Source organism: Balaenoptera physalus, assembly GCF_965194825.1.
Source record: "Balaenoptera physalus genome assembly, chromosome: 4".
In the NCBI taxonomy this organism is placed as follows: Eukaryota; Metazoa; Chordata; class Mammalia; order Artiodactyla; family Balaenopteridae; genus Balaenoptera; species Balaenoptera physalus.
The window spans coordinates 73,332,689-73,349,072 of record NC_138891.1 but is presented as its reverse complement, the minus strand read 5'-3'; the positions used below and the strand labels follow the sequence as shown (position 1 = coordinate 73,349,072).

General features: G+C 51.3%; 1 long non-coding RNA gene across 1 annotated transcript; it reads right to left on the bottom strand.

The window, feature by feature from the left end:
• Positions 1–5,504: 5,504 nt before the first annotated feature.
• LOC309659238 lies at positions 5,505–6,453 on the bottom strand. Its single transcript, XR_014262691.1, has 3 exons — positions 6,066–6,453; positions 5,884–5,918; positions 5,505–5,588 (listed from the first exon to the last, which is right to left on the bottom strand). It is a non-coding gene; the product is annotated as an uncharacterized lncRNA (long non-coding RNA).
• Between the last annotated feature and the right edge of the window lie 9,931 nt (positions 6,454–16,384).

The following is a 16,384-nucleotide window of genomic DNA, read 5'->3' as shown; positions in this document are numbered from 1 at the left end:
AATGGGCATGCATTGTTGCAAAGAGCCATTAAAAACCTAACTAAAACCATCAAACTTGTGATTTCAAGGATACTTTGCTTAGGAGGAGGCTATGTTTCAAAAGTGAGTTTATTTAAAGTTCGTTTGAAGTATTAAATAAATAATGTTATGTATGGTACTTGGTTTTGATTTTTTTTTAAAAAACCATGAAGGTGGGAAACCAAGTATTGATGGTGATTATGATGATGACAGCAACCAATTTCGCAATACTGACTATGTGCCAGAAGCCTTCACATATATTAAATCATGTATTCTCACGACGGCTCTGTGGAGGTGGTACAATTATTATCCTCATTTTACGCAGAGGCCTGGGGGAGACCCTGGAAGGCACAGGGTGGAGGGTTGCATCCAGGCGCTCAGACTGCAGAGCAATGCTCACCAGGCAGAGCACGGCCCATCATGCAACTGTGAAAGCACCTGGCTGAGAGCCCGGGTGCGGGAGGTGGGTGGTTTGAGCCGCTGGGGTTGGGAGGGGGTCCATGTGCTCTTCCCGCTTCCAATGCAGAACTACAGGAGACTGAATCTCACCACAGCATTACTTCCCGATTCAAATGAGGACAAGCCAGTGACAACAGACTAGCTCTAGTGCAACCTGTTTTCTGCACCGGGCAGTGATTATGTTGCATAGTTGATGTGAGGGCCTAGGGCAGAATCCCGGCTAACTCAATTTCAGGCTGGCTTTCCTGCCTGCCTGCTAAACTCTTTCAGATGGTTCTGGTTGGATTTGCAAGGCTTTGACAGACAGGTTGTCTCTGTGTTGGGTGAGGGTAGGGTGGGGTTGGGGGGAAACATCTGGAAAATGCCTGAAGAGAGGAAAGGAGAGAAGCTCTGAGTTCAAAGGCTCACTGGACCAGCGTGGACAGGAGAGGAAAGCAGAGGCTGATAGGGCCCGGGAACCCCTCAGCTGAGAGCACAAAAAGCAGTTGCGCTTCTTACTTTCACATGGCAGTTAAAAATCTTCCAGCACACCCTCCAGGTCAGCATGGTATTTAAGAGCAAGAGCTCTGAAATCTCAGTCACCTCTCATTAGCCAGATGCCCTTGCCTCTGGCCGTTTAACCTCTCTGGGCCTCAGTCTCTCCACCTGTAAAGTGGGAATAGCAAAAGTGTTTCTCCCGGAGGGTACTGTGAGGATTGAGTGAGATGGTCCGAGTACAGCAAAGGCTTCGTTCGTGGTAGTTGTTACTGTTATTATTATTATTATCCTTCGGGATGGGGTGTAGGTTCATAACCTCTCTGAGGAGACCTGATTCAGAGTTTAAGTCCAGGCTGATCTACCAAAGCAAATTAAATTTTAGAAAGTTTTAGTTTGATGTATTTAATGCCCCCGAGATAATAAAAAAAGAGGCACATGGGCAAGTGTATGGATTTCACGGGACATTTTAGTCAAAGGTAAGAAATCAAAGTGGCCAGGAAAGGGATCCAGAGTTGAATTCATGATCTCTCCCTGAAAACCTGCTCTTGCTTAAGTGTTCCCTGTCTCAGTAAATATGCCTCTAAGTGTTGGGGCTTTGAAGCGCTGGGGGGAGGCGGACGGAGGGCAAGAAAATGACAGTTCTCTTCCATTTCCAGGTCAGAACCATGGTTTGGGGCTGGTTGAACTGGTTAGGCGGCCCTGAACTGAAAGTGCCTCCCAAACTATAGGCTTCTAGCCGGGGGCAGAGCCAGCCCCGCGAAGCTCGCTGCGTGGCCTTGAGAACAAACTGGATCACACCCATCTGTGGCAGGGAATGGTGCCTAGAAAACCCAGAAGGCCCTGAGCCGCACTAGCCCGGTCCCTCCTTCCTAATGCACCAATCATAGCCATGGGGACAGAGCTCAGGAGTGCTATCTAATAGGAGTCCCTTCACCTGGAAACATGAGTGGGGAACAAGCGCTCCCCTAACACCCTCCACCTGGCTGCACAAGTCACAAGCCTCAGAGTGATCTCAGACACATGGTCTCCCTCATCCCCGACCCCTCCCCATATCCTGCTCACCACCAAGTCCTGTCAATTTCACTTCTTAGACTTGTCTTGAATCTGTCCTCTGCTCCATTCTACGCCCACTACTCAGCAGGCCAAGACCCTATTATCTCTCACTGGATCCTCATAGACCTCCTCATCCACTTTTGCTGTCTCCGATCTGTTCTCCACACTGCAGGCCCAACTCCTCCTTACTTTTTTTTTTAACAGTCCCTTGTTGCTCTTTGATAAAAACTAAAATCCATTATGCAAGTCCAATGCTCTGCTGGTCTAACCAGTTCCTACCTCCTCAGCCTTGGGCATCATGACTCTCCCTCTCACAGTAGGAACTCCAGCCTCCCTCATTTCTTTAACTTCTGGGAGGGCACAAGCTTCATTCTGCCTCAGAATCCTAGCTCATGCTGTTCCCTCTGCCTAAAATGTCCTTCCTTCTTTTCTCCCTCCCTCCCCCTTCCCTCCCTCTTTCCCCTTTCTCTGGCCAACTCTTGCTCATCCCTCATATCTTAACTCAAACATCACCTTTTCAGGGAAGCATCCCAGACCAGATCAGGTGTCCCTACTAAAACGTTCAAGGTTTTGGTGAGCTTTTCCTTCATAGTATTTATCACAGTTGGTAATAAGATATTGTATGGTTCTTTGGTTAATGCCTGTGTCCCACACTAGACTCTAAGCTCCATAAAGATAGGGTTCTCCTATCCCTCATCACCCAGCACAGTCACTGGCACATAGTAGATGCCCAGTAAATATTTATTGATTGACTGGATGAAGGAGAAAAATTATTGGGAGAAAAGGTGCAATCCTACTAGATGGTTCTGGAGATCAAATGGGGTAGGAAATTGGGAAAGTGGGGTAGACCAGGGAGACATGGGTTAGGGTGTCTATGTATGAGTTGGGGCAGGGGGAACAAGGGTTGGTCTGGAATCAGAGGCCAAGCTAGCAGCTCCACACTAGCTGTGTGTGAAACATGAGTGTAGCAACATGAGGAATAAATAGGGCAGAGCAAAGGAGGTGATACCTGGTAGGAACCTTCTCAGATGGAAGGCACACAGGATTTGAAACTTGGCTGGAAGAATAGGAAATGCTATTATTGGCACCAGCCACAGCAAAAATCACCAACAACATTTCTCTGGGTGTAGAGTTTTTCGTCAGGTGAGTAGAGAATTTGTCATTTTGTGGGATGCACAGCATCTAAATCCCCTCTTTAGACCCATGGCATGAGTCTTTCTGAGAGGCAGCCAGCTTTGTTTCTACCTGTTTTCCAAGGCTGGTTCTCTAGCCTTCCTGGTGAGTCTCAGTGCTTCCCAATATCCCTGAATAAATTCCTTTTTTGCTTAAGTCAGCCAGAATTAGTTTCTGTTCTTTTCAGCCAACAACCATAACTGGTATAGTCTGGTGCCAGCAGGGCAGTGACATCTGGCTTGTCTGTGTAGCCAAGCATGTGGCTGCCAAGCATGCAGACACCCAGGAGGTGCAGGACTACCGTGGCAGCCCGCAACTTAGGGCCTCCTGAGGAACAGGGAGGAAAGTTGGCCACTGTGAGCCAGATAGAGCCTTTGGATGGACTCAGGGTTCCCACAGATCTGTGGGTAGAGGCCACATCAGAGAAATCATCTTATTGTTGGGATATGCCCATGGGGTGGGTCACCTAGTACACCGCAGACTGGAGGCCGAGCAAACCCACAGTTGGCTCATAGCCCCCTTGGGAATGCAAAATCCAGCCCCTCCTGGGCCTTCTCGTACTTGTTGTACTTTTCCTGAAGAGACTGTACTCTGGGAATCTATTCAAGATATTTTCCACTTCTAGGACCCTGAGTCTACTCTAAAGAACAAAACATGGGAGGAAATAAGCAGAGAGTCAGAGTGCACTTACCACACTTCCTGATGCCTCAAATGATAGGATGTCGTGCAGGAAAGGCCCTTGGGACCATCTAGTCTTGTGGTCTCAGACGTCAGTGGGCCTCAGAATCATCCAGAATCACCAGGTTAACCATGTGGGTTCCCACAGATTTCTTCAACCCCACAGCTGATCTACTTGGCCTAGGGTGAAGCCCCCAGATCCGGGTTTTGTACAAACTTTCCCAGGCGATTTTAACATGAGTTGTTTGAGAAGAGTGATCCCAGTCCTTCACCCCATCTTACAGAGGAAGAAACTGAGGCTCAAAAAAAAAAAAAAAAGTCTACCTGACCAAGGCCCCCAGAGAATCAGTTGTTGACCTGGAGCCCAAGCCCAGGCCTCCTGACTCCCACACCCCTGGACCGGCTGCGGCTAGGACAGGGCATGGAAAGTGCTTCTTTCCCAAGTTGCTTGCGTGATTTTAGTCCCCTAACAGGGCCCTCCCTTTTCCAATTGTAAGAAGGGCCGCTTGTCATGGGGAAATGCTGGAAATCAGGATGGATACCCCACTCTTGTCTTTGCTAGAGAGACTGCTGTGGCCTTAGCTGAGGAGGAAACCCTGTGGGCAAAGCCAGGAACTGATACAGCAAGGGCCTCACTCAGCCTGACTCAGTCACAGGCCCAGGTTCCAGTTCTGGGTCTTTCAATGCCCCGCGTGACCTTGGACAAGTCATTCCCCTCCCCGAGTCTCTGTTGTGTCCAGTTCATAAAATGGAGATAAATCTGCGATCTGCTATCTACCTGCCTACCTCGTGGACCTCTGGTGTGAAGGTGCTTTGTAAACTCCCAAGTGCTGCCCAAGCAGGCGGGATTACAGACACTTGGAGATGTGACTGGAATACTGATTTCCACTCAAGGTCCCTTGAGGATGTGCCGGGCCCATCTTGGAAACACCAGAAGAAGCTAAGAAGCTGCCGGCGATGCTTAGGGTAGATTCTCAGAGCCTTCTGGGCTGGCTGGCAGGGAGAGCCCTTCTGCTCACGTGGCACTTCTGCAGCAGAGCCTGCCATGGCCGAGGAGTCCCCTCATTTCCAGGTGCGTGGGTCGTGGGCAGGGGAGTCACCGGACCAGGGCCTTCCTGCCGCTGGCCTGGTACTGCCAGGACCCTCTGTCCATTTCTTAAAGTGTCCTGGCTCAGGAGCACTAGGAAGTGTTCAGAGGACCCCCAGGGGTCCAAAAGAAGTCACAGCTAGTGTGGAGCTGCTAGCTTGGCCTCTTTCATGCCACGGCCTGTTTTGGCTGTTAGAGCAGGTTCAAGAGGGCGGGTTAGCTCATTCACAGTATATTTTTCTTTCTCACCACATCACACCTCTCAGAACCATTTCCCCAGCTGGCAGGAGTCCCAGTTTACCTTAAGTTATCAGGACGCCAGGATTCTTACACCATTCTGCCAAAAACTTGCCTTGTCACCTTGCTCAAACCCTTCACCTCTTTGAGCCTGTTTTCTCATCTGTAAATGGGGGAAATAATTCCTGTCCCTCCCTCCATCATAGGTCTGCTGTGTCAAATGAGAACACTGTCAGGGAGGGCTTTGTTGTCATGGTCTTGTAGGAGAAGCAGACAGAGGAGGCCTGGACAGGGAGGGAGATGGGGTGGGCATAGAAATGACCTTCAGCTCCAGGAGGCAGGAAATCTCTGCAGAACGATTTCAGTCCTGTCTTCTCTTGGGGCTGTCTCAGGGTGGTGATGAAGCCTAAAGAAAAGTTTTCCATCAGAGACCTAAGCAGACACTTCCTTGACACAGGTGTGAGGTCACCTAGGCAAGTGCGTTTCAAACCATCCCCCCCCCCTTTTTTTTAGCAGACTCCATTCTTCACAAGATCTGAAAGCAAACCCCTTATCAGTTACTTCTGAAGAATCACTGAGACCCTAGGAAGCACCACTGATTCACTGTGCAGATGGAGGAAACAAAGCTCAAAGCAGGGATGGAATGCTACCAAAGCCACACAATAAACTGGTGGTTAAAACAAACAAATTTCAAAACCCACCTGGAAAGCAGGTCTCTAACCCTCAGCACAGGTGTCTGCAGCTCAGTAAGGCATCAAAGAAATACGGAAAGTTTCCTTCATTTCCAGGCCGTTTACATAGCCTGAGGGAGGAGGCTCAGAAAGGGGGTGTGGAGAGGTAAATAGGGAGATGTATTGACATCGCTGTAATAAACAAATCTTACCGCAGGGCAGGGAACTCATGGTCTCCTTTGAAAACAAGAATGTTTGGCAGGCTGTTTTCTGAGGCACTGAGTCCCTTGCTGAAATAAAGCAGAAGCAGGCCCGGCAACTCTAGACAAATGGAAATTCCTTCCAGCTGCCTTAGCTCCGCCTTCTGCATTGCTCCCCCGAGGGCTGGCGGCCAGGCTTCGCCAGCGGCCACGAGGAGACCGACCCATAGGCAGAAGGGCCCCAGGCATTTCCCACAATGGTAACAGGGCACTTGCATGAGTCATCAACCAGAGAGTGGCTTTTTGGTGGACCTTTGGGGCTGGCTTCCTGCCGCGGGGAGCTGACAGCCTAGGGGCGGGAGAGGGCAGAGTCAGACAAGCCAATCACTCCACCACGTTGATGTGGGGCAGGTGCTAGAACAGAGGCACAATCCACACTGGGGGTGGGGGCGGGGGGGAGTGGGGAGAGGACCGGCAGGGACTGAAGGCCAGGCACGCGGCTCTGTCACAAAGAGTTTTACGAGACTCGACCAAGGTCCCACGTCGCTCCTACAGAGCTGGAGCAGGGGGTCACCAGCGGAGGAGTGCGGAACGCAGCCCAGCTGCCCGCCGCGGGGGGCGGTGCGGGGGGATTGGGGGAGGCGGGATCTGGACGAGACCGGAGGAGACGCGGGCAGCCGCCGGGGCGCCCGGGGCCAACGCGGCGGGGTCACCCTGGCCGCCCGTGGCTCGGAGCAGCTGAGCGGACGCCAGGACCGCCAAGACCGCGGCCGGAGCGCATCGACCGCCGGGACAGACCGCGGCTGCTCCAGCTCTGCCCGCAGGACGTCGCAGCCTCCCTTCCTCTGTTCTCGGGGGTGGGTGTCGCCTCTAGTTTAAAGCAGAGATGCTTTCTGAAAGCAGCTGAGGTCAAGCAGAAGGCCCCAGCTCTCCTAGGGGGGAGATTTCGCTCCCCTGGGAAACAGGCCATTCTGGGGGGTTAATCACCTTGCAGGGGAGCTCGCAGACAGGTTCTTATCAAGCCCTTAATCCCAGTGTCATCTGGCAGATGGCAGGGCACCCTGCCTTCCAAACCCAAGGGACTCCTGGCCAAGAGAGACTCAGAATGTTCCAATGGGAGGGGCCCTTAGAAACTAGAGCTCTGGAGTTTTGTGGCTTTCACACTGTTCTAGATGGAAGGCGAGGCCTGCAGGGTGGTGCAAGGGAGGCTTCGGGGTGAGATTAGACCCCACCCCCATTCCGCCCCCGCTTTCATCTGTACTGCATTGAGACTGCAGGAGACATCATTAAAGCAGAGACTAACTGAACACAAGTTTGAGGTCCTCTTTAAAGTCTATTGTTCTCTCATTTTTACTTTGTTGTGCATGACCTTGGGCAACTTAAAAACCTCTGTGTCTCAGGTTCTTCAACTGTAAAACAGGAATAGGAATAGTACTACCTTCTTAATAGGGTTGTTGTAAGGATTAAGCGAATTAATGCATGTAGTGCACTTAGAATGTATTGTGTTGGGACTTCCCTGGTGGCGCAGTGGTTGGGAGTCCACCTGCCAATGCAGGGGACACGGGTTCGAGCCCTGATCCGGGAAGATCCCACATGCCACGGAGCAACTAAGCCCGTGCCCCACAACTACTGAGCCTGTGCTCTAGAGCCCACGTGCCACAACTACTGAGCCCGTGTGCCGCAACTACTGAAGCCCATGCGCCTAGAGCCTGTGCTCTGCAACAAGAGAAGCCACCACAGTGAGAAGCCCGCACACCGCAGCGAAGAGTGGCCCCTGCTCAGCAACTGGAGAAAGCCCATGTGCAGCAACAAAGACCCAATGCAGCCATAAAAAAAAAAAAGAAAGAAAAAAAAAAGAAAGAACATATTGTGCCTGGGTCACAGTGTGTTAGGGGTTGTTATTTTTGTTATCATTACTATTATTTTTAAATGAGGAGAGTGAGACCTGGAATGGAGAAGGAACTTGCCCTGGTGACAAGAGAACTTGGTAGTAAAGCGGGGAGTAGTACCAAGCTTTCCTGTCTAGATGGAGTTCTTTATGTCTTAGACATTTTGGGGTTGATGCTCCATAGAAATCTTTGAAGATAAACAAAAGCCCATTCGGGGGAGGCCACACTGTATAAGGAGCCTCTGGAACAACCTCCGTGATCCTCAGTAAAGCAGGAGGGGGAGTACAGAGAAAAGGAGGGAGAAAAGAGGAGGAGGAAGAGAGAAAGGCGGGGAGAGGAGGAGGGGGTGGAAGGAGAGGTGTCTGGAGCCCTCTTAGCTCAGCCACTAAATAGGAGATGTCTTAGCTCTGGCTGCCATAGCAAGATAACACAGATGGGGTGGCTTATTACCAACAGAAGTTTATTTCTCACAGTTCTGGAGGCTGGAAATTCCAAGATCAAGGTGCCAGCATGGTCTAGTGAGGAAGGGCCCTCTTCCTGGTTCATAGCTTGTGCCTGTCACTGTGTCCTCATGTGGAAGGGGCTGGGGAGCTCTCTGGAGCCTCTTTTATAAGGCACTAATCCCATTCCTGAGGACTCCACCCTCATGACTTAAGCAACTCCCAAAGGCCCCACCTCCCAATACCATCATCTTTGGGGGTTAGGATGTCAGCATATGAATTTGGGGAGCACACAAACATTCAGACCATATCAGATGATCGCATTGGAGATGCCCTTGAGGGGATACCTTCATTAGGTGGAGGAACTAGACCTCAAAAATATTTAAAGCCTAAGAATTTTGTTTGGAGAATAAGGACTAGAGTTTGGGTCACCCAGAGTCTTCAGCCTGATTTATGGTCAATTTCCGTGCAGTCACAGCCTCCTGAATCTCTCCTCTCAATCTAAGCTGAGCCCAGCTTGGCAGGGACCCTCCTCACAGCCTGAGGAACAATCAGGGCTTGCGTCCAGCAGTTAAAGAGATTCTGATTCGGAATCCTGTCACTTTCTGACTGACTGGGCAAGTATTTAAACGTAAGCCTCAGTTTAATCATCTATAAAATTGGGATTATAAATCTTGCCTCATAATATCATTAGGAGGATCAAACAGGATAATGCATATAAAGTGCTTAACTCAGAACCTGGCACTAGGAAATGCTCAGTAAATGCTCATGACTATTATTATCAAACATGGCTGCCTGCCCCATGTGTGTACAATGGCTTCTGCATCTTGTGTCTAGCTGTGGCCTACATTAGTTAGGATTTGGTTTGCCTCCAAAGAAAGAATCCCAAACTAGTGGTAATGCAGAAAAGACAGAAGTTTATTTCTTCTCACATAAAATCTGAATAGGTGATTAAGGGTGGAAAATAGTTCCCTAGTGTCTGGGATGCAGACACTATCTTATAACACCATACATGGCCTTGACCTCATGGTCTAAGATGGCAGTATCCAAGTTCCAGGCAGCAGAATGACAGAATGAAGGAGCCAAAGTATGCTTATAAACTACCTCTTAAGGAAGGTTCCTGAAAGCTTTTGTACTACCTTGTCTGCTTATGTGCCATTGGCTAGAACATAGTCACATGATCACCTATAGCTGCAAAGGAAGCTGGGACATGTAATCTTTATTATGGGCAACCATATGCCCAGCTAAACATTGGTGGATGTATTACTATAGAAGGGGAGAATGGATATCAGAGACCTGTAGCAGGCCCTGCCCCAAGCCTCTGGCTTATGCAGGAGAGCTAGGCAGCTGGGAGCCAGGTCCCTGAGCACTAAAAAATCAGGGATGGGAGCATGTTGCTTCTCCTCATCTATCCCCAGTGGCTCAGTCTGCAATGATAATGTAGAACTGGAACTCAGGCCTCCTGCCATGGGTCAGAGAAAGTCCTATCCTGTTTAACCACCTCTGGGCCCTTCCAGGCCTCAGCTCTAAAGGCAGGAAGAAAACTGGAGAGGCAGCTGACTGCCCGCTCCTGGCCAAGGAGAGAACACTGAGCAAAACAGGGGTTCCGAGGAGCAGAGTGACACAGCAGGTGGGCTCAGCACAGTTTAATGGAATCTTCCATGGTAGGACGCACACCTGAAAATTGTGGCGAGGCTGGGCCCCCAACTAGTGCCACAACCCAAATGCCAAACTGGACAGACAGATCTGCACTGGGGCCTTCCACCCTTCTTTTCCTGATAATGGTAACACTCCAGCAGGCCACCTGGCCTCCACCAGGGCTCAGGGAATATCTTTCCTTCTCCCTCCTAGCCTTCACTTCACCCCACAAAGGTCTCTGAAAATGGAGGAAAGTTCACCAGCATCTCCCTACCCTGGTGCTTCTAAAACAAGCCCTCAGGCCCTTTCTGCTTCAAGAGTTTCCCTGCGAGTAACTACGAAGGGACAGGCAAACCCACAGTCACAGATGCCCTGGCTCTCCCCTCATGTGTACAGTGGAGGAGCACAGACTAGCGGTGGGACACCCAGCGTCTAGCCCCAGATCTGTCACTAACTCAGGGTGTGGTGTCCCCTCTTCTTTCACTGTCCCTTTCCTTGCTGTGCCTTGGAGTCACCTCTTAGAAATAAGGTTCCTAGGCTCTGCCCCAGATGCACCGGTTCTGTTTTTTCATCAGATCCCCAAGAGATTCAGAAGATTCAGATTCAAACTAACATGCAGTTAGTTTGGGAACCAAGAGGCTGGATGACTTTGAGGTCCAGCTTGTAGTGATATGGTGCTGAGGGTCAGGTCTGTCTGAACACTGCCCTCTAAGATCTCACACCCCTTCCTTCCAGCATCCTTTTATTCCCAGGGGCCAGAAGTCTTCAAGCTCCGCTAAATTATTGCACTTGCCCTTCAAGAATTCTGTCCTTCCCAGATGCTGGGCCAGTCCCACACTGTTCCCTTCAGTGTCAACACCCTGCCAAGTACCCCACGTCCTGTTTCTACCTATCAAAATCCTCTTCACTCCTCAAGGCTCCACTGAAACACGATCTCCTTGTAGGGAGCACCTGTAATCTGCCCAGTCTGAATTCTCTTCTGCCTTCCCTGGGCTCTCACAAACAGTGTACATCCACTGTATACAGGATGTCCCAAGTGATGGCCAGCTCCCCTGGGTTGGAACACAGCCCACCTGCCCCACAGGACTGGGAACCTCTAGAGGCTGGGGATAAAATCTTAGTGCAGATCCCCTGAAGCCTGATTATAGACAGCACTTAACCCTCAGAACTTGGATGCCAAAGGAAAAAAGACAGAGAGGAAGCCAGGCCTAGCTAAGACATAACTGAGAGGTAACAGGAAGAACCCAAACACAGACAGCTGGAGGCAGGAGGAACAAGTCCATCTTCCCATCCTCCCCAAAGCCAAAACTGTCCAGGCTGATCCCCCTGGACAGTTTCAAGGATTTGTGCTACAGAAAATACCTCCTTTGCCTGGGATGCACTTGTTTTCCAGGCTCTGAGGCTGAAGACTTTCTGGCCGATAATTCCTTAATCCACCTGCCATCCTCTTCAGGGATTTCCAGCAAGGAGGTGATGCAGGGCTGTAGAGCTTGTTCTGTGTTTAACAGTCAGAAAGGGGCACCTGAAGGAAGAAATTACCTCCTCTGCCCCAGGCCCCTGGAAGGAGCAAGGTGAACAGGAAGGTGGGCTCTGGCCGCTAGGGTTCAACTTTGAGTGTTTCCCAATTTCTGTCTCTGCCTCTGGAACACCCTTGGAGTAAGGCCTAGGCATTTCTCAGAAAGGTTGGGATGGGGTCGAGTAGGGATGGGAGAGGGTTATTTAGGCCCTGGCTACACTGGCCGGGATGCCTTCTGAGTCCCTCCCCCATGCCAGGTGATGTGCTAGGGACCTTAAACACTCACCTAACAACCCTGCAAGGTACCCATTGTTACCCCCATTTCAGACATACAGAAACTGAGGCTAGGAGAGACTAGATTATTTGACAGCATTATGCAATCGGAAGGTTGCAGAACAGGGTTCAAAGTCAGGTCTATCCAGCTCCAGAACTTGTGTTCTTTCTACCCAACCTTGCCCAGAATGAAACTTCCAGCAAGTCTTGTTTCTCTCCCATCCTTCTGGCTGCAGGCTCTCTGAACTCCTTCCATCTCTAACAGGGCATCACCAGTGGGCTCCATTCCCCAGGAGCTGCCTGCTCAGGGACCCCCAGATTTGCCCCTCCTTTCTCTGCTGCAGGAAAACAAGAGTTTCCCCAAGAGTATCTTTTTAGTGTTCTGTTGCATTCTTTTGTTGTACACTTAACTCATAGAAAGTCAACCCCCAATGCTGAAAATTCCAGTTTGTCGCATTCCTTGAGTCGGCGTCTACCCCTCCACGTCTGTGCTCAGCTTGAGCACACGGTCTGCTTCTACCTTCAGCCTCTAGACCACGTGCCCAACCCCTGGTGTCACAGAGCTCCTGCCTGATCATTCTGCAAGTGGTCGTAGCACTGTTTGCTTGGCCACTTCATGTTGTTGGCATCTGGGCAAGGCGCAGCAGTGTTTTTCCAGGGACACTCACTTTTTATTTTTCCTTTGAGAAAGTCGGGTGACTCCATAAGTAGGAAAAGACCCCTGCCCATTCCCGTCCCCTCACATCTGCGGTCGACCTGGGGCGCTGAGGCTATAAAGGGAAGAAGACAATTTAGGTTGTGTGTAGATTGAAAATGACTATTGTTATTCATTGCTGGTACAATAAAGCATTTCACTTCCTCCACCAAACCGTGGAATCTGTCACCCTGGGTTAAAGTTTCCTAGGAGAGCAGTGAGCTGCCTGCCACGGGATGCCCTGTGCCCAGTACAGCACCTGGCACAAAGCAGAGACTCAAATAATAAAGGGGGCAGAGGGAGAGGGAGCAGATGCTATTAAGCACAGAGGTCCCGGTGCACCTCCGAATGTGGGAACGCCTAGGGCACTTGTATTATCCTCGGTATTGCTCCTCCATTCCCATCAAATGCCCTGAAATCACACTGTGCCTTCTGCCAGTTTCTTCCATTGGAGCAAGTCCATCAATCCTGCCAGTATGCAGGGATGTTTATGGTGCCCTTCATTTATTTTTTTATTTTTTGGCCACACCTTGCAGCATGTGGGATCTTAGTTCCCCGACCAGGGATCGAACTTGCGCCCCCTGCAGTGGAAGCACAGAGTCTTAACCACTGGACCACCAGGGAAGGCCTATGGTGCCCTTCATGATGTCACAGACGTCTCACCAATCCCTAGTGGCCTGCTGCTCTTTACTTGTTTCCTTGAAGGTGCTCTTGAGACTCCACAAAGTGTGTTTTCTCATCCAGCACCATATTCTTTTCTGTCTCTTTATTTATTTTATTTATTTATTTTTGGCTGCATTGGGTCTTCGTTGCTGTGCACGGGCTTTCTCTAGTTGCGGTGAGCAGGAGCTACTCTTTGTTGCAGTGCACGGGCTTCTCATCGCGGTGGCTTCTCTTGTTGCGGAGCACGGGCTCTAGGCGCGCGGGCTTCAGTAGTTGCGGCACACGGGCTCTAGAGCACAGGCTCAGTAGTTGTGGCACACAGGCTTAGTTGCTCCGCGGCATGTGGGATCTTCCCGGATCAGGGCTCGAACCTGCGTCCCCTGCATTGGCAGGCGGCTTCTCAACCACTGTGCCACCAGGGAAGCCCCCTTTTCTTGTCTCTTAAGGCATGTCCTGCACTACTTTGCACACCTTCAGTCAGACATTATGAGCCAAAACCTTTGGCTAGAACACAACATGAGTAGGAGAGTGGGAGAGGCCCCAGCAGAGTAAATAACCCAGTAATGGAACAGAGAACAGGCCCAGCCAGGAAATGGCCAGGACAGAAGCATGCTCGGTGCATTCCCTCCTGCAGCCTGAGAGCAGAGTTTAGCAGCACTGAGAGCCTGGTAACAGTGGGCACTTCCTCCTGAAACCCAGGTGGCTCCAGCTGAAGCTGAGAAGAGCAATCAGCCCACTGCTATTTCTGAAGGCGCCCAGTGTGGTTACTCAGTGAGCTGTAATTAAGCTTATCTATAATTTGATAAGTGGGAGCAGCCTCACATTTTATAGAGTAATTAAGTCTCACTGAGAGAGCAGCACAGGAGTTTCTGGGCCCCAGCATCCCTGGAGGTTGGTCCCCATTCACACTCTCTCCCCTCTAACGCATGCCCATGGATGCTGAGGCCAGGATGGTCCTCAGCCACAGCCCTGGAAATACCTCCTGGCCCTGCTCTCTCCACCTCAGGCCCTCCATCAGTGCCCAGGCCACTGGCAGATCCAGACACAATGGATACACCTGCAGTGAGATGCAGGAAAGGCTCAGCCTCCCCTTCCCCGTTGTTCTCTGCAAAACTGTGGGCTGGAAGAAAGTTGAGTTTAATGCTCCCCACCCATCACTCCTTCACAGGCTACATGGCCAGCCTCTGACTGACTGGTCCAGCCCAGCTCCAGGGCCCTGATGGAGAGACTGAGGCAGCCTGGGGGTAAAGGAAGGGGCCCTAGGGATGGAGGCCAGGCCTGGATTTCTGTCTTGGCTCTCCCACTTCCTGGCTCTGTGATCTTGGGCAAATGACTCCACTTCCCTGAGGCTCAGTTTCCTTATCTGTAAAGTGGGAACAGTAGCCCTGCCTAACTCATAAGCCATTTATGAGGATCAGATGAGAGATGACTTGGGAGCACACTTACTTGTGAGGGGGCGCATGTGTGTAAGAAATTGTCAGCATCTCTACAAATGTATTATACCCTGTCTCAAAGTTCTTGCTGCTTGAGGGGACTTAGGTGACCATTCAGCCTGATGTGTGTCATCAAGAATGAGAGATGGGATAATCACAGCTGAAACCTTCTGTTCAGACAGTGAGGGGTATGGAAACCTTGTCAAATGAGGAACCTTGGCTCCTGAACCTGACTTGGCCATTTCCAACCTAGTGTTCTGTGCAGTTCTGGGTCATAGCCAAGTGTCAAAGGACTTAAGTCAGAGGTGGTAGATTTCAGCTCAGTCTTTGGGTAAATTTTCCCTAACCAAGGAAATGCCATCTTAGGAAGTAAGGAGATCCTTGTCACTGGAGGGCTTCAAAGCCTGGCCAGCTGCCTGGAGGTTGGGAGTCATGCTTGAGGATGGCTGAGTCCCTTTTCCTTCTCTGAGGTTCCAGGAGTCCTGGCAGCCCTCTCAGCCCTAATCCCAGGCCCTGGGCCCTGGGCCCTGACCAGTATGTGCTCACCCTATATCTCTGAAGCCACAAACCTCACAAACCACCTTCCTTGGTGCCTACACGCACCAGGACGGCCTTAGATGCTCTGGGTTTGCTTGTTTTCTCGTTTGTTCTACATCGGAGCACTGGGTCCCCAGAGCCCTCCTTGTTCCACCTCTGTATCTAAGGATCCTCAAGTCTTGTGCTCAGACGACCCTCGAGCTCTCTGAGGGCAGCTCCAGAATCTGTTTCTGTCCGAGGTTTAGGTGTTGGTGTTCTTAGAGCATGCCCTCAGAAACGCCCAGGATGGGGCGGTGTGAGCCCAGGCCAGGCAGATTTCCTCCTGGAGGGTCGCTGATGGGCTCCTCCGGCACATCCCCTCCCAGGGAGCAGGGCCCAGAGCCTGGGGGAGGGAAGAGGGAGATGGGGGAGGGAAGGAGGAGATGGCTTATGGCGCAGCGCTCCGTGGTTGTACTATGCGTATGCCTACGGATCTTTCTCACTGTTACATAATTGAGGTATTTTTTTCCCCTCCTTATTTTAGATCCGGGTGCCATCTGCCCAGCTTTTCATGCATCACTAGCTCCGGGCTGGAGGTTAGATCTGACTTGGCCACCCGGTTCTATCCCTCTCTTGGTGAGAGACTTGGGGTAGTTTGCTTCCTCATGCGTAAAATGAGGTAATAACCCCACCCCGCCTACCTCCCAAGGCCGCTGTGAGAATCAGAAGAGAGGAGGGGCGGGGCTGGCTGTGGACTGGGCCCAGCACTGCACAGTGTGCCTGCTTGCTCTCTGGCAGCCCGGGCCCGGTGCTACCTAAGCCGAGAGAGCGTCTGCTTGCTCATGTCTGCACCTGCACCAGAAAGACTTGGTGCAGCTTTGCAGAGCCAGTTCCCGCTTGAAATACAGGAAATGAGCAGGCCTCACGAGTGGGGAGTCTGGCAGAGCCCACCGCCCTGGGCAGCGGAGGCACTCGGAGCAGCTCATGGCAGGGAGGGCCAGGCCGGCTTGTCACCTGCTTGCACAGCGCTTGGCCCCGGGTGGAATGTAAAGCGCAGCACGTGTTCTGTAACAAGGCGCCGTCAGGAGCATCTTGCAAAAAGCCCTCACCCAGCCTCCAGCCATCAAGGGAGGGGCAGTGCGGGCTGAAGGCACCCGTCCGTGGGTCCCCACAGACAGAGGTACCACTGGGCAAATTCCCAGGTGCAAGCCGAGTCCAGCCCACACCCCCCGCCCGCAGTGCCAGGCTTTGTCTGCACGCTTCCCCTCC